Consider the following 21,455-nt stretch of genomic DNA (forward strand, 5'->3'; position numbering starts at 1 on the left):
GACCTTTTCTCAGTCCATCTTAGATCTTTGACCTGGAACTGGGTAATAGGTGACAAAGCTACCCATTGGCACCTGTTCCTGCACCCTGGTGCCCTAGTGGGCACCTCTCTTTCCCTGTGCATGGCTCCTGGCCAGACTTTGTTCCCAGTTTCTGCCTACTTTTCTGTCTGTCTCCCTATGCTGACCTGAACTAGAAAAGCAGCTCACTGTGTCTTTTTCCTTAGATTTCTTCATTTGAATTTGTTCTGGTGCATTTTTTAGATGTGTTTGGAAGAGTTTGCTGGGGAAGGGGTGGAGTTGGGGGTTGGTGGGAGGCAGACTTACTATACTTCTTCCTGCTACCCCATCATCTTGGCTTTGCTCCAATCTCTATCAACATTCTTCTTAAACTGTGTTGCCCAGAACTGAACACAATGTTCCAGATGAAGTATGACAAAGCAGTCACTATGGGATTATTACTTCTCTTCCTAGGAGCTATGCTCCTCCTAATGCAGCCTAAGACAGCTCCCACATTATGCGCCTGACTCCTTTTGAGCTTACAGTCCACCCGAACTCTGAGATCCTTTTCAGAATACCTGTTCCCTAACCATCTTCCCAGCTTAGATTTTTGGAGTTGACTTTTTTGTACCCAAGTACAAAAGTACATAAGACTTTATGCTTATGCCTAGTGAATTTCATCCTAACAGGTTCAGCCCAGGACCTTAGCCTGGCAGGAGCTTTTGGGCTCCTGATTCTGTCATCCAGTGTGCTAGCTCTTCCACCCATCTTTGGGTCATTTTCACATTGGATGAGCATACCACCTATGCCTTTATCCAAGTCACTGATAAAAATGTTCAGCAGGAGAGGGCCAAGTACAGATCCTTGAGATATTCCACTGGAGACTTCCTGCCACATTGACATTGAGGTGTCAGAACCCTCCAGAAAGCCAACCAGTTCTGACTTCATCTTACCGTATTATCATGGTAATCCATCTCTTTTCATCCATTTTCTCCACAAGAATATTCATCTGAGATAGTTTATCAAAAGCTTTGCCAAATCTAGTTGAACTGTATCCACAGCGTTCCGCTCATCCACTAGTTGAGTTACAAATTTCTCGATGAAACCTGCTGGCTCTTTATCATCACTACTTCCCTTTCTAGATAGCTGACAACCACCTCTTTGGAGATGCTTTTTAGACTTCTGCCAGGAATCCACATGAAGGTCACTAGCCTTAGCTTACAGACTGTTCTCTTCCCATTTTTGAAAATCAGATCATCTGCCCTTCTCCCATCTTGTGACACTGCTCCTCTTCTCCATGATCTCTCACACATCCCAGATAGGAGCTCTTCAGTCACAGCTGCTTCCTCAAGGGTAGCCCGGTTCTCTCTTCCTATTTCTTTACTTATCTTGAATATCAACTCCCTGGAAGTCATTTTTGTTTCATTCTTTCCAGAAAAAGGTGGAATGTTCTGCAGAGAAAACAAACAATACAGATTGAGCAGCTCTGCTTTCTCTCTGTTGTCAGGAGCTGTCATCTATCTCATGCTCCCAAGCAGAAGTCCTCTTCCTGCTTTGGCCCTTTGGTTTTCCTTAACTTCCCTTGCCAGCCTCTGCTCACACTGATGAGCATTCTTGACAGCCTCTTCTGTTCATCCCTTGTTACCTGGCCCTGCTTCTGTCTTCTCTACATTTCTTTTTTAAAGTCTAAGTTGGTTGGTGAATTCCCTGTGAATCTACATTGGTTTCCTCAGATAAATCCCATTATTCCTCCTTATTGAAATTATTTCCTTTTATGTCTTCAGGATTCCATCTCATCAGCTCCTGTGAATCCAACTGTGACCCCTATGAAGAGGATACTGATATCAATATAGTTCAGACCTCATCTTTCTCTTGAGATCCAGTTGTACATCTCCAGCTGCCTCCTTAATAGTGTTCTGAATGTGTCAGACTTAATACGTATCATCAACTCATTATCTCTCTTCCTCAACCCGTCCCTCCTCCTAAGTTCCCCATTTCTGTCAGGTGCAGAAATCTTCCAGTCACCCAGGTTTGTGACTTTGGAATCATTCTTTACTCTTGATTTTCTGTTGCTCCTGGCACCCCCCCTCCCCCCCCATCAGTTGCTCAATCTTGTTGATTTCATTTCTACATCTCTCACCTTTCCTTGTCTCTCTGCATATACCACAACTACTCTAGTTTAGGCCCATGACCCATATCACTTCTCACTTGGATCGCTATAATTTTTTTTTTTTTGGAGGGGGGAAGGCAGGGCGATTGGGGTTAAACGACTTGCCCAAGGCCACACAGCTAGTAAGTGTGTCAAGTATCTGAGGCTGGATTTGAACTCAAGTTCTCCAGCAGATTTGAACTCAGATCCTCCTGACCCCAGAGTTGGTGCTCTACTCACTGCGCCACCTAGCTGCCCCGGCACTATAATATCCTTGTAATTGATTTTCTTGCTGCCAGTTTCTCCTGTCTCAAATATGTCTACCATATAGTTGCCAATCTTGATAATCTTAAAATACAGTTCAGACTGTGCCACTGTTTTGCTCAAGAAGCTTTAGTGACTCCTGTTGTCTTTAGGTTAAAACATAAACTTTGTTTATACCTCCCTAAAATATCAACTTCTGAACCTCCCTGATTAACTCACTATCCCACTCACCACAGCAGTTCTTCCAAACCTTCTCATCCCCCCTTAAATCTCCTATGACTTTCCTTCCTTCTGCTTTCTCATGCTGAGAACCTTCCCTCATGTTTTAATGAAAAAAAATGAGGCCATTCACCAAAGGCTCTCTGTTCTCTCCCTCTCCTGATATCACATGCCAGGATGCTTTCTAACCCCTCTTCCTTCATCTCTGTTTCACACGAAGAGGTGGCCCTTCTTGTCAAGCCTCACTCCTCAGTATGCACAAGTGATCTCTGTCTTTTCCAGCTGATTTCCCCCTCTGTCATCCCAAATCTCTCACTTATCTTCAATCTTTGCCTGTCCACTGTTGTCTTCCATTTTGCCTGTAAACATACTCATGTTTTCCCCATTCTCAAAAAACACTCATTTGATTCATCCAGCCCCACTATCTATCATCCCATATCTCATGCCTTTTGTGGCTAAACTTGGGAAGGCTGTGTAAATAGGTGTTTCTACTTCTTTTCCTCTCATTCTCTTCTTAACTCTCTACAGTCTGGCTTCTGACCTTATAATTCAGCTGAAATTTCCCTTTCTAAAGTCTCTATTGATCTCTAAATTGCCTTTTCTCAGTCTTCATCCTTTTTGACCTCTCTGGCGTCTTTGACACTGCCTGTCACCCTCTTCTTGATGTTCTCCTGTCTAGGTTTTCAGCACATTGCTGTCTTCTGGTTCTCCTCCTACCTATCCTATTGCTCCTCTCAGTCTGTGTTGCTGGATCTTTATGCAGGTCAGTCCCACTAACTGTAAGTGCCTCACAGGGCTCTGTCCTAGGCTCTTTTCTCTTCTCCCTTTATACTATTTTACTTGGTGATTTCATCAGTTCCCATGAATTCAGTTTCCATCTTTATGCTGATGATTCTCAGATCTGCTTATCTAGCCCTAACCTCTCTGCTTGCTGCTTCTTGGACATCTTGAGCTGGATAGACATAGACATTCTCACTTTCACTCAACATGTTCAAAACTGAAATCATTATTTTTTTCTAATAAACCCTACCTCCTTCTAAACTTCCCTATTATTGTTGAAGGTACTGCTACCCTTCTGGTCATTCTAGCTTCCAGCCTGCGTGTTATCTTCAGCTCCTTACCCTTTCGTCTTCTTATCCAAATCTGTTTCCATGTTCTGATTTTAGCTTCACAACATCTCTCAGATATGTCCCCTTCTCTCCTCTGTGTCTGTACCTCGGTACAGGCCCTCATCACCTCCCACATAGACTATTGCACTAGCCACTGGGCGGGGGGGGGGGTCTGCCTGCCTCAAGTCTCTCCCCACTCCAGTCCATCCCCTACTGTGCTGTCAAAGTGATCTTCCTAAAGCAAAGGTCTGACCATGTTACTTCTTCCTACTAAATACATTTCTCTGGCTCTCTGTTACCTCTAGGATCAAATGTAAAGTCTTTTGATGCTCAGAGCCTTTCATAACCTTCCCTCCTCCCTTCTACTCTTGTGTTTCCCTCTCTTCCCTGTACTCTTCTGTACAGTGACACTGGCCTACTTCCTCTTCCTCAGACAAGACACTCCATCTTCCGACTCTGGGCATTTTCATTGGCTATCCCCTTTGTGTGGAATTCTTCTTTATCTCCACCTTCTTATCCTATCTTTACCTCCTGGCTTCCCTCAATTCTCAGCCAACATCCCACCTTCTACAAAAAAGCCTTTCCAGATCCCCCTTAGAAGCTGGTGCCTTTTCTCAATTAATAATCTCCATCTTTTCCTGTATATACCTTGATAGTACATGGTTGTTTGCATGTTTTCTCCCTCGCTAGACTGAGCTTGTTGAGAACAGACTGCCTTCTGCCTTTCCTTTTAACTCCAGCACTTAGTACAGTGCCTGACACATAGTAGGCACTTAGTAAATGTTTATTGACTAACTCTATTTGATATTTAAAGCCCTCCATATTCTGGCTCCAGCCTATCTTTCCAGACTGATGACATATCTCTCCTCCTTAGGTACTCTGAGCTCTAGACAAACTGATGTATTTGCTGTTACTTGATATTTGCTGATACCCTGTACCTGATGCTCCATTTCTCACCTTTGTGCCTTTGAATGATACATGAAATGCTCTCCTTTCTCACTTCTACCTCTTGGAACTCTTCGAGCCATTCAAGGTTCACTTTAGGTCTTACCTTCTCCAAGAAGTCTTCCTTGATTCCCCCAGTTTTTAGTTAGTGGCTCCCAGCCCCCCAAATTATTCTGTATTTTAAACATATCAAAATAAAAGTGTAAGTTCCTTGAAGGTAGGAACTGCCTTACTTTTGTCACTTTTGTATCTCCAGTGTCTATCATGGTGAAAAATAGTGAGTCTTTAATAAATCTTTTTTTTTAAATGATATCCAGATCTTTCTACATTTGGGAGAATATGAGGCTAGGAGACCTAAAAACTATTAGCTCCTTGGGGGCAGGGAATGCCTTTTGCCTTTTTTTGTATCCTTAGCACAGTGCCTGGCACATAGTAGGTGCTTAATAAATATTTATTGATTGATATCTTTTGTTTTTATATTGCCTAGATTTCCTCTGGTATCTCTTCCCCCCTTTCCTCTTAGGGAGTCATTGCTTATAAGAAATTGTTTTTCTACAAAAAGAAAAAGAGGAAGATAAGAAAAAAGATCAGCAAAACCAATCAGTACATTGAAAAAATCTGGCATTATATGAAGTGCACCACACCTGCGGACCCCATTATGCAGTGCACCACACCTGAGGACCCCATACCTCTGCAAAGGAGTTGGGATACTTGTCTTCTCTTATCTCTTCTTTGGTGCCATGCTTGTTCTTTGGGATTTCACAATAGGCCAGAAGACTTCTAGGATCTAAGCCAGAGGTGAGGAACCTTTGACTTCGAGGTCACATGTGGCCTCCTAGGTCCTTGGGTGCGGCCTTTTGACTGAGTCCAAATTTTACAGAACAAATCCTTTTATTAAGGGGATTTGTTCTGTGAAGTTTGGATTCAGTCAAAGAGCCATACTTGAGGACCTAGAGGTTGCATGTGGCCTCAAGGCCACAGATTCCCCACCCCTGATCTAAGCTTTTATGATTCTTCTCTAGCCCTTGGAGCAGGGCATTGGAGGCTGTATGAGCTCAAAAATAGGAAACTTGTTTCAAAGAGCCCAACCCAGTTTTAAGAATCAGATTTTGATATATGTGGAGCTAAGATATACCATTGTGTATATATGGGGAAAATTTCAGAGGGAATGACAGCTTTTCTGGCTCAAATGAAAAACAAAGCTGAGCCTTTGACAGTAGAATGACAGACTCAATAGCACAGCAGTATTACTTCTATTTTTAATTAGGCAATCATCCTGAAATATATCTGATAGACACATTTGCTGCTTTGAGTCCTAGACACAGTGCTTGCTGAGCAGACCTAACTACCATGTAAACCCACATGATTGGTCTGGGGAGCCGGAAGCTCCCTTGTCAGTATCAGTGCGGGAATCCCGAAGGAAGTCTTCAGGGCTGTACTCCAGATGTAGGCAGATGAACAAACTCTGGTTGGCTTTTGGATGAATTCACTTCCTTACTCCTAAGCATGTGGGAACTGCTGCAGAAGTAGGAGAAAAAGGTGACAGTGTGAAGATGCCATGTTCTGGTTTTCACTACCTCAGAGTTTGAAGACTATCTGGCTTTTAGAGAGAGTTTTTGCTCTTTTTCTGAGCCCTTTTCAGGGCATCCTGGTGAGTGTCCTTGGCTAGGGATCATGAAGATTGCAGAATTCTTGCCAGTTTTGGGTACCTTCCTTCTGCCCGGTGTTTTTTAGCACTCTGGGCTTGACACAGCTGCCCCTAGTACTGCATGGGATTTGTTTGTCAGAGAAAATTGAAGGGGATGAGGGACAATGGATTTTTGAATGGTAGTGAACAATGTTGAATAACAGTTGGCATATCTTTTGTGTTGAAGCTTTTAGCATATCTTTCACATTAATGCCTGGGGTTCACATCTGCCAGAGGTGAGTGAGGGAAGGCTGCCAGTTTTTAGCCTAAGTGGAAATTTGTTGCTTTTCCAGAATTGATTTCCTGGCTTCAGGGGAGTGAGTGGTACAGACACTGGAGAGCAGTCAAAGCTTCCTTAGCCAGTTGGTGTAATAGGTGACAAATACTCACATTTTGTTTGGAAAATATTTTCCTGATGGAAAAACAAGAGAACTTAGGGCAGTAAGCCTAGGGGACAGGGTGAGGGCCTGTTTTTCTGGAGCTATTTTAAATTGAGAACCTGTCAACACTGGAAGACCTAAAAAGTGAATGGGTTTCTTCTGATAGCCGTTTGAGAAACAAAGTCCTGTTATCCCCAAATCAAGAGCCAATATGATTCTGGGCATAGGACGTTTAACAACCCTCTCTACCAGCTGGAAAGCAACTTTTTTTTCTCATTGGTATTTTTAAATTTTCTTTCAGCCTCCCCTCACCCCCCATCTGAGCTCCTCATTTAGAAAAATGTTTTCCCCTCATTGGGGAAATAAATTAACTTTAATACCAATCAGAACCAACTCAGGGATAGCAAACTAGTCTACATTGGTAATAGAAGAAAAACCCGTTTTGTGAAGGAAACTTCCTTTTTGAGCTCCCCAGTTTATTAACCAGTGAAGTGGTAAACAAATCACTCAAATAAATCTGTTGTAACTTTGTAAACCACATAATTATTTAGCCTTCTGAAACCTCTCAAAAACTCATCTCTCTTGCTGAGAACAAGACTGATCACTCGTTGTCATTGGTCTCTGGTGCAGTTTGGATCTGTTTTTCCTAAAATGGAGTAACTTTCCTACTCAGGGAAACTTAACCGCTTCCAGACCTTCTTCCCAGCCATCCTCAGTCCCTGCCCCCCCAATATCCAAGTGATTGCCAGCTGCTCCCAAGTCTACCTGCCGACATCTCTTGCACCTGTCTCCTTCTCTCCATTCACATGGCCATCACCCTAGTTCTTCCCTATTATCTATAGCTTAGACCAGGGCTGTCCAACCTTAGGTTTTTATTGAAATAATAGACAGTATATTTTGATTTGCCATTTTAGTGAGAGCTTTGCGGTAGTTCAGCTTTGTTTACTAAAGCATTTATGTAACTTTCTATACTTGTAGTCAGCTGCATCAGTTGCACTGCAGGAGCCACATGTGTCCTCACATTTTGGACAGCCCTGGCTTAGACTATCAAAATGGGTATTCCTTTAGTCAGAACACCTGCAGGTAAGGGTATGATTCCCTATGTGGACAGCGGGAGAGGAAGGAGGGAAGGAAGGAAGCAAACAAGCAAGCAAGCAGCACTGCCCAGCTGGAACTGGCCTGTTGGGTTTCCATGGGGGCAGGTACTACTACTCACAGATTGTTGGGCTAGATTTTTTTTTTTAAGCACTATGCCTTAAACTCAGATTACTCTGGCTCTCACTGAATGGCCAACAGTAGGTCCCAGCCCAAGCCTCACTTGGTCATTGTTTGGGTTTTGATGGCTCTGAGTGTAAGTAGCAGTTGTTTCTGTTTTGGCCAGAAACTGAGAGTTTTATCTTCTCTTCCTACCACCACCCCCTCCCCATTGATTTTTTTTCCCCTAGATAAAAGAGGCCATTTTTTTTTTTGCCTCATTTCTTGCCTAGCCTTAATCACTGAATGAGCTTTGCCTCAGACAAACAGACTTGGGAAAGACCTTAAAAAGGCCAAGGTCCCTCACTGCATCCAGGGTCATCGCCAGTTGTTTTGATCTGTATCTTGTCACTGGACCCAGCTGGCTCTGGAGGAGAGATTGAGGCTGGTGACTTTGCACAGGCCTCCCTCACTTAAATCTAGTTCACTTGCAAGCTATGACATCACCTTCCTGATGTCATTGGTCATCTTCGAGAATGAAGGACAAAAAACAACAGCATAGCCTATGAATTAATGAAAAAAATGTTTACTCAATACTTCCTATGTGCCAAGCATTGAGGATATAAATAACAGCAAGACAGTCCCTGCGCTCCAGGATTTTACATTTTAATGGAGGAAGACAACACAGAAATTAGTGCAGTGGCCTCCTCGCTGCTATCCCTGCCTCTCTGATGCATCCTCCACAAAGCTGCCAAAGTGGTTTCCTAAATCTCAGGATTGACCATTCTGCTACCCTGCTCTCTAGGATAAAATATAAAGTTCTTTGTCATTTAAAGCCTTTCACAACCTGGCTTCCACTACCTTTTCAGGCTTACTATACATTATTACCGTTCATGCGTTCTGCAGTCTAGCCACACTGGCTTTCTTGGGTGTAGGTTGAATATAACACTTCATTTCCTGTCCCTGTGCATTTGCCCTGGCTTTCCCCACAGGCCTGACATTCATTCCACATCACCTCTGCCTTTTAGAGTGCCTGGCTGCCTTTAAAGCTCCACCCAGCTGCCGCCTCTCCATGAAGGCTTTCCTGATCCTTCTCCCCACCCCCATGTACCATAATAACTTTCCCACCCCCACAAATTATGTTATATTCATTTTTCCTGCATTTTATATGTGCTGTGTTTACATTTGTACATTTTGTTCCCAAGCCCCATCTTGCTCTTCCCCATAGAATGTTACCTCTTTGAGGACAGAGACTGTATTCTTTATTGTATTTGTATCCACAGTGCCTAGCACAGAGTAGGTACTTAAGTCCTTGTCAGTTAATTGAGAGGCTTGCTACTCATGTAATGTGTGGTGAAAAGCAGCTTGGCATTGTGGATAGAGAATTGATTTCAGAGTCAGTAAGGCTTGGGTTCAAGACCCATCTCTGATGATACTGATTTTGTGGTCTTGGGCAAGTGACTTGACCTTTCAGTGATCTCGATTACTTGGGAAGTTGCACATCTCAAACGGTAAAGGGAGAAATCACAGGTCTAGACCACATCCCCCAGCTGTAGTGCTACATTTTGGACAATACATCTCATCTGCTGGATCCCACTGCTCTGTAGATCTGAGCCCTTGGAATCTTCCTCAGCTATACTTTTCTAGTAGAGGTGGTGGTGGGGTAGAAATGTTTAGTTGTCATTGTTCAAAAACTACACACATCTTTGCAGGAGGATGGAAATTACATTAGGATCCAAAGCTATTGTTGATGTAAATAGATTTGAAAAGTAATTCCAAAGCAAATGTATTCTAAAATTTAATACTGAAATCATAGTTTTTAATAAAATTTTATTTTAAAAAAAATCTGCCTTTTTTCTGACCCATCTTTCCTCTCCTCCCCAGTGAGGAAGCAAGAAAAGACAATATATACATAGCCAAGCAAAACAAATTCCTGCATTATCCATGTTCAAAAAATTTGTCTCAGTCTGCACTCTGAGACCCTTACCTCTATTGGAGGTAGGTAGCATGTTTCATCCTGAGACGATCACCAGTCGTGTTGACTTATGTTTTGCCACTGGGCTTAAATGAGAGTGAGGCTGATGACTTTGCCCAGCTCTGCCCTACTTAAATCCAGTCCACTCTCAAGTCATTGCAATGTCATTGGTCCTTTTCAAGAATGAAGGACGAGCAGCAACCCAGTTTCATCATGAGTCCTGTGAAATAGTAGTTAGTCATTGTATTGTTCAAAGTTCTCAAGACTTTCAAACTTGTTTTTCTTTACAATATTGTTGTCATTGTATAAATTGTTTACTTGTTCTACTCGCTTCACTCAGCATCGGTTCTTACAAATTTTCCCAGGTTTTTCTGAAACCATTTATTTTTCATCATTTCTTTTTTTAATTCAATTTTATTTCAGTTTCAGTTCCAGATTTTCTCTCTCCTCTTATCCCCTCTGCCACTCATTGAGAAGGCAAGAAATAACAAAATCCATTATAAATATGAAGTCATATAAAACACATTTCTCCATTAGCTATGTTCTGGGGGCGGGGGGAGGAGGAAGAAAAAGAAAGAAAGAAAAAAATGCACTTCAGTCTACACTCAGTGCATCAGTTCTCTATCTGGAAGTTTATAGCTTTTTTCATTATGAGCCTTTTGAAGCTGTGGTGGCTCATTCTGTTGATCAGAATTACTAAGTATTTCACAGTGGATTCTCTTTATAGTATTGCTGCTACTGTGTACAGTGCTCTCTTAATTTCGATCATTATAAGTCTCCCCAGGTTTTTGTGAAACCATCCCCTTCATCACTTCTTATAGAACAGTAGTATTCTATCACATTCACACGTCATAACTTAGTCATTCTCTAGTTGATAGGCATCCCCTCAGTTTCCAGTTCTTTGCCACCTCCATCATTTCTTATAGCACAATATTATTCCACCATAGTCATATACCATAACTTGTTCAGACATTCCCTAATAGATGGATACTCTTCTTTGCTACCACAAACAACTGGTATAAACACTTTTGTACATGTGGGCCCTTTTCCTCTTTCTTTGATCTCTTTGAGGTATAAGCCTAGTAGTGGTATCACTGGGTCAAAGGGTATGAACAATTGTTTTAAATTAAATTTTATTTTCAATTCCAAATTCCACCTTTTCATCCTCATTCATTGAGAAAGTAAGAAAAGCAAAATCTGTTACAAATTTTGTATATATGTATATATTTATATGTATATTTCTATTTTATTCCTTTCCAAAAAAAATGTACTTCAGTCTGCACTTTGAGTCCCTCTCCTTTCTCTGGAGGCGGGTAGTTTGTTTCATTTTGAGTACTCGGGAATTGTGGTTGATCATTGTATTGATCAGAGTTCCTAAGTCTTTCAAAGTTATTTTTCTTTACAATATTGTTGCTTTGTATAAATTGTTCTCCTCATTTGGCTTACTTCATTTGGTATCTTTTCATACGATTCTTGCCAGATTTCTCTGAAACTATCCACCTTTGTCATTTCTTATAGCACAATAGTATTTCATCACATTTACAATTTGTTCAGCCATTTCCCTGTTGATGGTGCCCCTTCATTTTTCATTTTGACATCACAATAAGAGCTGTGATAGATATTTTTGTACATATGTGTTCTTTTCCTCTTTCTTTGGGTATAGACCTAGTAGAAGTATTGGTAGGTCAAAAGGTATGCACAGCTTATTAGCTTTTTGGACATTGCCATAAAATACTTCAGAATGACCAACTAGTTTATAGTTTCACATCAGTGTGCACCAATGTGCCTGTTTTCCCACAGCTCCTGCAGCATTTGTCCTTTTCTTTTTTTGTAAACATGGTCAGTCAGATAGGTATGAGGTGGTCCCTCAGAGTTGTCTTAATTTTCATTTCTGTAATAGTGATTTAGAGCAGTTTTTTTTATATGGCTATTGATAGCTTAGATTTCTCTGTCTGAAAACTGCCTGTTTATATCCTTTGACCATCTATCTATCAATTGAGAAATGACTCTTATTCTTACAAATTTGACTCAGTTCCCTTAGAAATGAGACCTTTATCAGAGAAACTTGCTGCAAAGATTTTTTTTTCTGTTTCCTGCTTCTCTTAATTTTATTTGCATTGATTTTGTTTGTGCAAAAACTTTTAAATTTTATGTAATCGTAATTGTCCATTTAGCTTCCTGTGAACCTCTCTGTCTCTTGTTTGGTCATGAACTTTTCTTCCATAACTTATTCAGTTTCTTTTTCTAAGATAGAGTTACTTAAGTACTCTTACCTGTTCTGTTAGTCTGGGGAATTAACATTTTTGTAAATATTCACTTATTTCATTTCATTTGTTTTATGTACATGTAGTTTGGCAAAATAGCTTCTAATAATTGCTTTTAGTGTTTTTTCATTTGTTGTAAATCTCCTTTTAAATTTTTGATACTGGTAATTTGATATTCTTTCTTTTGTTTAATTAAGTTAGCTAATGGTTTATCTCTTATTTATTTAGTATTCTCTAGAGGTCTCACATATCAAATTAAAAAAATTCTTTTCACATCTTTAATTTCTTTTTTGTTTATTTTTTAGTTAGATTTTATAGGTCTGAGGGGTGAATACCCTATTATGATTTAATTGTCTATTTTTCCCTGTAACTCATTTAATTTTTCTTTTAAGAATTTAGATGCTTATGCCATTTGCTACCTGATATGTTTAGTGTCATTTTCCTATTTATGTCTTTTAATTAGGTCTAATTTTGCTATTGCTTTGTTGGAGATCATGATTGCTACTCCTGCCTTTTTTTTTTTTAACTTTAGTTAAAAAATAATAGAGTCTGGTCCAGCCCCTTATTTTAAATCTGTATTTTTCTGTTTCAGGTGTGTTTCTTGTAAATGACCTAGTGTTGGATTTGGTTTCTAATCCATTCTGCCTTCCTCTTCCATATTATGGATGAGTTCATTCCTTTCATATTCACAGTTATGATTGCTAATTTTGTATTTGCTTCAATCCCATCCTCTTATACTTTTCATTCTCTTTTTTCCTTCTCCTTTACAAATTTTGTTTTCTTCTAATTCCTCTGTTATCCTACCTTCCCTCAAATCTTCCCCTTTCTCTTTACCTCTTTCCATCCTATTTCCCTGTTGTACAAAAAGTATTTCTGTGCCCAGCTATGTATGTGTGTACATATATTTTTTCCTCCTTTGACTAGTTCAGGTGAGAGTCAAGTATTACAAGCTGCCTTCTGCCCCCTTCTTCCTCCTTATTACATAGTCTTCTAGTTATATATCCTGTTTTTAAGACATTTTCCTGGATTTCCCAATCAGAATTTGGTTGGATGTGTTTTCTAGATCATCATGGAGGTTTGGAAGAGGAGCTGGATTATATTTTTTTCTGCTATTTTATTGGTTATGCACATGGAACAAATTGCCTTCCAGATTGTCAGGACCAGTTCACAGCTCCAGTAATATTAATATGTATCTGTTTTCACACAGCACCTCCAGCATTTTTCATTTTTTTTTCTTTTTTGTTTTTGGCCAGCTTTGCCCATGTGATCGGTGTGAGGTGGAAACTCAGAGTTTTAAAAGTTTCTGTTTCTTTGTTGATGATTTAGAGCATTTTTTTCATATTTTTCCCATTAGCATATTTTCATTCATAACTCACATTTCTTCCTCTGAAAATTGTCTTCCCATTTCTTTTGATCATTTATCATTGTGCACTGATACATTTGTTTAAAAAGCTATTAAAACCAATGGATTTTAATATGAATTTATTATCTACATGTGGTATATTCACAGAGTGGTTTGGGATTCTGCTTAGGCACTTAGCTTTGCTACTACCCATGGCTAATTAAAACAAGTCAGAATCAGTTATTTGAAGCTTCATTAAAGTGTTTAAAGAGGGATTATAGCAGCTTACACTTAAAGCTAGAACAGATTCCAGTTGTAATGTAGTCCAGTCTTTTCATTTTCCGATAAGGAAACGTCCTGTTATGTAGGTAGTAAGGTTATCATAAGGTTTCCTGGCCAAGGAAATAGAAGGCCAATTTGAAGGCAGAAGGGCTTCTCTTCCATGATATTAGTAGTATTTTATTTTGGCACTTAAAAATCTGTTTAAAAATGGAGTTTGACAAGGTGCTTTTCTTGAAGCTGGGGATGTCTAAGTAAAAATGAGAGAAGCCCAGCCCTCCAATAGGTTACATTCTCCTGGAGCAACAGGATGGAACATGAATACAGATTTTTTTTTTTAAATTGAGGTTGGAATTCTTAAGGGACTAAAGGAAGGACCCAGATCAGGTGGTCTAGATGTTAGGAAAACAATAGACAACATGTGTAGTATAGAGCCTGGAACATGTGTAGTATAGAGCCTAGTGTTTGCATAAAAAGATTTGGAAAATCTCATAAAACCATCCTAAGCTTTGCCTAACATTTTAAAAAATCTTTTTCTAATTTTCTGATTATATATAAAAGTAATTTTTAGCATTTTTAAAAAAAATTTTGAGTTCCAAATTATCTCCCACACTCTTTCCCCTCCTTTCTCCTTGAGAAGGCAAACATTTTCATATTAGGTTATATATGTACTGTCATGCAAAACATATTTGTATATTAATCAGAGTGTGAAGAAAATACAGGTACCCTTCCCCTCCCCCACCCCCAAAACCCACCAAGAAAAATAAAGTTAAAAAAAAGTATGCTTCAACTTGCACTGAGACTCCATCAGTTCTTTCTCTGGAGGTGGATAGCATTTTTCATCATGAGTCCTTTGGAATTGTCTTAGGTCATTGTATTGCTGAGAAAAACTAAGTCATTTGTAGTTGATCATTATACAGTATAGTTGTTACTTTGTACAATATTTTCCTGGTTTTGCTCATTTCCCTTTGCACTAGTTCATGTAAATCTTTCTAGGTTTTTCTGAAAGCATCCTACTTGTCATTTCTTATAGCACAATAGTATTTCATCACAATTACATACCATAACTTTTCAGCCATTCTCCAGATGATGGAGATCCCCTCATTAGGAGATCCTAATTATTTGCCACCAGAAAAAGAGCTGTTATAAATATTTTTGTCCATATGGGTCCTTTTCCTTTTTTTCTTTTATCTCTTTGGGATAGACACCTAGTAGTAGTATTGCTGGATCAAAGGATATAAACAGGTTTAATAGCCCTTTGGGCATATTTCAAATGGTTCAATCAGTTTATAACTCCATCAGTTGTGCAACAGTGCATTATTGTCAATCTGGGCAATTTATATTTTTGTAAATAATCATTTTGCTTAGATTGTCAGATTTATTGGCACATAATTGGGCTCCTAATAATTGTTTTAATTTCTTCATTGGTGGAGAATTTACCCTTTTCATTTTTGATACTGATAATTTTTTTTCTTTCTTTTTTAAAATCAAACTAACTAGATAAAGTTAAAGCTAAAATAGACTTAATCAAAAGAGGAAAATAAGGAAACTACACTATGTGTCAGCAATATTATTCAATATTGTTTTAGACCATTTAAAATAACTGGACAGTCTAAAATACCTGAATGTGTACCTGCCAAAACAGACACAAGGACTATATGAACATAGCCATAAAATACATAAAATAATTTGTGTAAAAAACACAAAGTCAAATCTAAATAATTGAAGTAGTATTCATTATTCTGGGTAAGTAAAGCCAATATAATAAAAAAATGACAATTTTATGTAACTAATCTATTTATTCAGTGCCATATTAATGAAATTACTAAAAACATTTTTTTTACTAAGTTAGAAAAAATAATAACAAAGTTCAATTTAGAAGAACAGAAGAACTGGAATTTCAAAGAGAACAGGGGAAAAAGATGTAAAAGAAGTAGATTCAACAGTATCAAACTTTAAACCATATTATAAGGTGAGAGCATTGTTGAAGTGTAAAATGGATAATTTCCATTATTTTAAATTAAAATTTTTTGGTATAAATAAAACCAATGTAGCCAAGAATAAAAGGAATGCAGAAAACTGGGAAAAATTTCACAGACAATAGACATAGACATAACTTTCATAGACAGGCTCTCAGATAGGATATAACTGGGTTGGAATATTACTGTACTGTAGGAAATGATGAGCTGGTTGATTTAGAAAAATATGGAAGGACTTGGACCCATGAAAGAAGATACTGCCTGTCTCCCTTCAGAGAAACAGAAGATAGGGGGAAGGAAGCATAGTACGGCCTTACATTTATGTGTATGAGTGCCTATGTGTATGTTTATAGATATCTCTGTGTGTGTGTGTGTGTGTGTGTGTGTGTATGTGTATATCTGAGAGTTTAATTGTAGCCTGCTTTAGGGTAGAGAGGGGAGAAGGAGGGTAAAAAAAAAAGTAAAAAGAAAAGCTACAAGGAAGCAAAAATAAAGCTGGGTAGCTTTGAAAACAATGTGTATTATTTATTATATAGGTTTTCCTGAGATGGAAATTATTGTTTTATGTTGAATCCTCTCTATGTTCTGCTGTGTACATGACATTGCTCTCTTTTTTTTTCTCATTTTGTATTTAAGTTTAAAATGAATAGAAAAAATTATAAAAAATTAAATCAAATTAACCAATGGTTTATCTATTTTATTGGTTTTTCATAAAACCATCTCCTGGTTTTATTTACTACTAGTTCAGTGGTTTTCTTAATTTCAGTTTTATTAATCTCTCATTTGATTTTTAGGGTTTCTAATTTGTTATTTAATTAGGGATTTTTAAATTGTTCTTTAATTTTTTTAATAACATACCTAAATAACTCATCTGTTCTTTCTCTATTTTGTGGATGTAAGCACTTAGAGATAGAAATTTTCCCCTAAGTGCTACTTTGACTGCATCTTATAAATTTTGTCTGTGGTACCATTTAGAAAAATGTAGTTTCCCTGATTATCTCTTTTAATTAGATCTATTTTTGCTTTTGCCTTGTCTGAGATCGTGGTTGCTACCTCTGCTTTTTTTTTTTTTAACTTCAGCTGAAGCATGATAGATTCTGCTCCAACCCCTCACCTTTACTCTGTATTTGTCTCTCTGCTTCAAGTAAATGCCATATTGGAGGGTTCTGGTTTTTAGTCCACTCTTCTATCCACTTCTTTTTTGTGGCTTAGTTCATTCCATTCACATTCCCAGTTACGATTGCTAAATATGTATTTCTCTCCATGCTTTTTTTTTTCTTGTTTATCCTTTTCTCCCCCTTTACCCTGTCTTTCCTCAAAAGTGTTTTGCTTCTGATCACCTTCCCCAATCTACCCTCCCTTCTATCAGCCCCCCTCCACTTTTACCCTGCTTCCCCCTACTTGCCTGTAGGTTAAGATACATTTCTATACCCACCTGAGTATGTATGTTATTCCGTCTTTGAGCCAATTCTAATGAGAGTAAGGGTCAAGCATTGCCCACTACCCTTAACCCCCCACCTTTACCCCGCCTCCATTTCCCCTTCCACTGTGAAAGCTCTTTCATATGATTAATTTACCCCATTCTGTTCTGCCACTCCAAAATTCATTTTGAGGTGCTGTTTTAAAGTTGTTTGGAGGGTTATTTGGAAGAGCTCAGGCTCCTCCATCTTGCCCCCCTCATTTTGACTAAGCATGTATATTCCTTAGACCTAGTTCCCTGGTAAAAGACTCTCCTGGGCTCTCTTCTCTTTTTCCTCTTCACTCTTTCACTTGGTGACCTCATCAATTTATGTGAATTTAATTGTGTCGATATGCAAATGATTCCCAGATAGCTTCTGAGCTCTAGTTCAAGTTGCCATCTGCTTGCAGGATTTCAAAGTGGATGTCCCTTAGGCATAGCAAATTTGCCACATCCCAAACAGAACTGTCTCTTCCTTAAAACCCACCTCTCTTCCAAACTTCCCTAGTTTTGTCAAGGATACCACTACCCATTTGGTCATCCAGGCTTAGAGGCTTTCACCTCATATATTTGATCATCTGCCAAATCTTGTCCCTACCTCAACAACATCTCTCATAGAGGTGCTGTTTTTTTCCACTAGCACAGCTGCCACCCTATTTCAGGACTCCATCATCTCTTGCATGTTCAATTGTAGCAGCCTCCTGTCAATACAGAATCACAGCTTCACAAAACTTAGGTGAAAAGTAGGTTGTTACAAGAAAAATGAACATGCATTTGGAGCCCAGAGTTCACAATCATACAGGTTTGCACATTTATAACAGTAAGACAGAGAAAGGAGGAGAAAACACAAATCTCCACCTAAAAGGGTGTGGCATGAGAGGGGGTAAGTGCAGTAAAGGTGAGAAAAGGTCAAAAACCCTCCTGAAGGGGAGGAGCAAAGCTACACAAGCAATTTCCATGTCTAGTGCAGAGCAACTGGCACATGTCTTGATTCCCCAGGACACACAGGGAGTCCAGTTTGGGGCGTAAACAACAAATTATGTCAGCTTGGGATGGGGTGGGGAAGGGGGAAGCTTCATCCTTGACACCTCCTGTATATACCAGGTCCAGTGGTTCTGGAAAATATGACAGTTCAAAAAGATGAGTTCAGAGGACCCCTTATCATTCCTCAACACTCCTTACTGTCTCCCTGCTACAAGTCTTAACTCACTAATCCATCTTCCATACAACTGCCAAAGCCTGACTATGATACTACCTGTGGCTTCCAGTGAGCCTTAGGAATAAATAAACTTCTCTGCTTGTCATTCAGAGGTCTTCACACTTGGTCCCCTCAGATCTTTTCTGCCCTATTACTATGTACTCCCTCCAAATAAACATATGGTCTAACCAACTTGGGCTACGTGGCACAGTGGATAGAGTACCAGGCCTGGAGTCAGAAAGACCCAAGTTCTGATCCGGCCTCAGACTGTTGCTAGCTGTGTGACCCTGGGCAAGTCACTTAACCCTGTTTGCTTCAGTTTACTCATCTGTAAAATGACCTGGAGAAGGAAATGACAAATTAGTCTAGTATCTTTGCCAAGAAAACCCCAAATGGGGTCATGAAGAGTCAGATGTGACTGAAGCGACTCGGTGACAACACAAAACCAACCAACTTGCCGTTCTTGCTGTTTTCTACACGTGACAGTCCATGTCTTGTCTTTGTGCCTGGAATGTACCACCTCCTTGCCATCCCTGTCCCTTTCCAACTTCAGCTCAGATGCTGCCCTCTGGATGAGGTCCTTCCTGATCCTACCTCTCCCCACCCCTAGAAAGTGATCTGATGTCTGTCTTGTATATCCCTACAGATGGGCATCTGTCTCCTGCATCAGTGTCATCTCCTTCAGAGCAGGGACAGCTTCACTTTGTCTTTGTGTCCCCAGCACCTGGCATAGTTTCTGGCACCTACTAGGTGATTAATAAATGCTTTCTGATTGATAATCAGAAAATGTAAAAATGTAGCTCCATTTTAGAGTCCATTTCAATTGTAATTCCCACTTTATTTTGCCCTCACACTTAATAGCTAACGTTTTATTATTTTTGCATGTATGTTCTTTCTTTTTCCTTCTCAGTCCCCATTCAATTGATAGCTAGCTCCTGCCTTTTTCTTTTGTCGCTTCCTTCCTGTTGATTTCTCCAGTCCCTTATCTTGCCTCAGAAATATTTTCTTATCTGGTCATCTTCACTGACCCTACCATTTTCTTAAAAGAATCCTAAATTCCACTAGGAAGTATAAGCCCAATTCTCATTCCAAGATGTTGTTTATTATCCCCTAAAAAGAGATCTTACTAGTAAAGACCCAAGCTCTCGGTGGTTCCCCAGGCATGACTTGCTTGGTCATATCCGTGCTTCCTAGCCTGATGTTCAGAGTCTTTTGCGATCTTGTTCTGACCTAGCTTTCCACCCTTATCTTCTGTTCTAAAATCCCCCTCAACCAGACTATTTCCCATTCCTCAAATCTGCCTGTCCTTGCCTCTGTCCTTTGCTTTTACTTCCCCTCTTCTACTAATTTAATTACCCCAGCTTTGTCAAGAAACCCCATCCCTCAAGAGGCTGCTCAGATGCTTTCTTTTTCATAGAACATCCCCTGATGTCCCAATTGCTCTAGACTCTATCCTCTTACTGTTTGACACATTGATCTTTGTAGTCCCTCTGCCTGGCCTAGTGTTGGATACAGAGTAGGTTTGCCCACAGTAGATGGGATGCTGCACTTGGAATCAGGAAGGCCCAAGTTTAAATCCTTCTTCAGACACCTAACTGGCTGCTTGGGCAAGTCATTTATCTCTTTTAGCCTCAGTTTTCTCAACTATAAAATGGGTTAGACTCAATGGCTTTTAAAGCCCTTTTTTGCAGCTCTGAATCTCTGATTCTGTGGTTCTTTGATTCATTCATTCAGCCAGTCAACAAGCATTTATTAAAAACCTCCCATATGCCAGGCACTGTGCTAAGTATTGGGAACACAAAGGCAAAAAATAGTTCTTGCTCTCAAGGAGCTCAAAGCCTGATGAATTCATGTGTAAAAAGAAAATACTATCCTTCCTCAGGTAATTTGACACTTTTAAAAACCTTTCTTCTATACATTATGAAATATATAATGTACCGGTATTAACTTTTCTGGTTAAAAAAGGTAAATTATATTAAATTTAAAAATATTAGATTTTAGATATATTTGCACACCTCCGTTGAAGACTTACTGTGATGTTTTCTTGTGTCATGCTTGTGACCTTGAGTCCTTGAAGGGTTTGCCAAAGGAGCATTACCTGGGGTAGGTTCTCACACCGGAAATTTGGCCACAAGGTGATGCAAGGAGAGGCAGAGAGCAGTAGCTATGATTTATACTAGTGAAGGAGTGCTCACACTTTGGAAGTCCTAGAGTCAGGGAGTATTATTTGTGAATGTAGCTTATAAATCTGATCCAGCACCTGAACAATGCTGAATGGACGGAATAGGCTTTTGAAGTCTTTGGTTCAGCATCTTTGAATGGATGTTGGGTTATTTTGGTCTCCCTGTCTTGAGTCTCTCCCCACTCCAGTCTTCCCTGCATTGCCAGTGGGATTTTCCTATAGTGCAGGGCTGACCATTTCTTCTGTACTAGGTTTACTTTAGGGGCTTCCTACTCTCTCAACCTGAGGCTCAGACAGGAAGTCCTCTGCTCTGCCTCTCACAGCCTTGCAGCTTCTGAGGCATTTTACACTTGACTCCCTTCCACTGACTTTATAATCCAGCTCCCCTGGCTTCCTGCTGTTTTCTTCTACATGACCCTCCCTCTCCCATTTCTGTGCATTGGTACTGGCATTCTTCCATGGTTGGAGTATTTTACCTCTTTGTCTCTGCCCTTTAGAATCCCCAAACTTCTTCAAAACTCAGCTCAGGTGTTCTCTTGTACAGGAGGCTTTGTCTGGTCTCCTTCACTCTATAACTCCTCTCCTCCCACTTGTACTTTCCCTTCTGAAATTACCTAGCTATTTACATGTTGTCTGCTCCCTTAGAATATGGTACCTCCTTGTAGCCCTGTGCTTAGCACAGTGTCTGGTCCATAGTAAATGCTTAATTCATGCTTGTTGACTTACTTGTTATGTTTTGGGTCTTCAAATAGTGCTAGTATATTTGGAAGTTAGAAATTAGAAAGTTTTGCCTTTATACCTAGAAGAGAACTGGAGTCTACAAGGCAATCTTT

General features: G+C 39.6%; 1 protein-coding gene across 1 annotated transcript in view; it reads left to right on the forward strand.

Annotated features, from left to right (window-relative positions):
• The window catches only part of TESK2 (testis associated actin remodelling kinase 2), a 132,127-nt gene that overhangs the window by 14,858 nt on the left and 95,814 nt on the right, over nucleotides 1-21,455 (forward strand). The gene's annotated exons all lie outside the window — the stretch shown is intronic.

This window comes from Trichosurus vulpecula, chromosome 4 (assembly GCF_011100635.1).
Source record: "Trichosurus vulpecula isolate mTriVul1 chromosome 4, mTriVul1.pri, whole genome shotgun sequence".
Taxonomy (NCBI): domain Eukaryota; kingdom Metazoa; phylum Chordata; class Mammalia; order Diprotodontia; family Phalangeridae; genus Trichosurus; species Trichosurus vulpecula.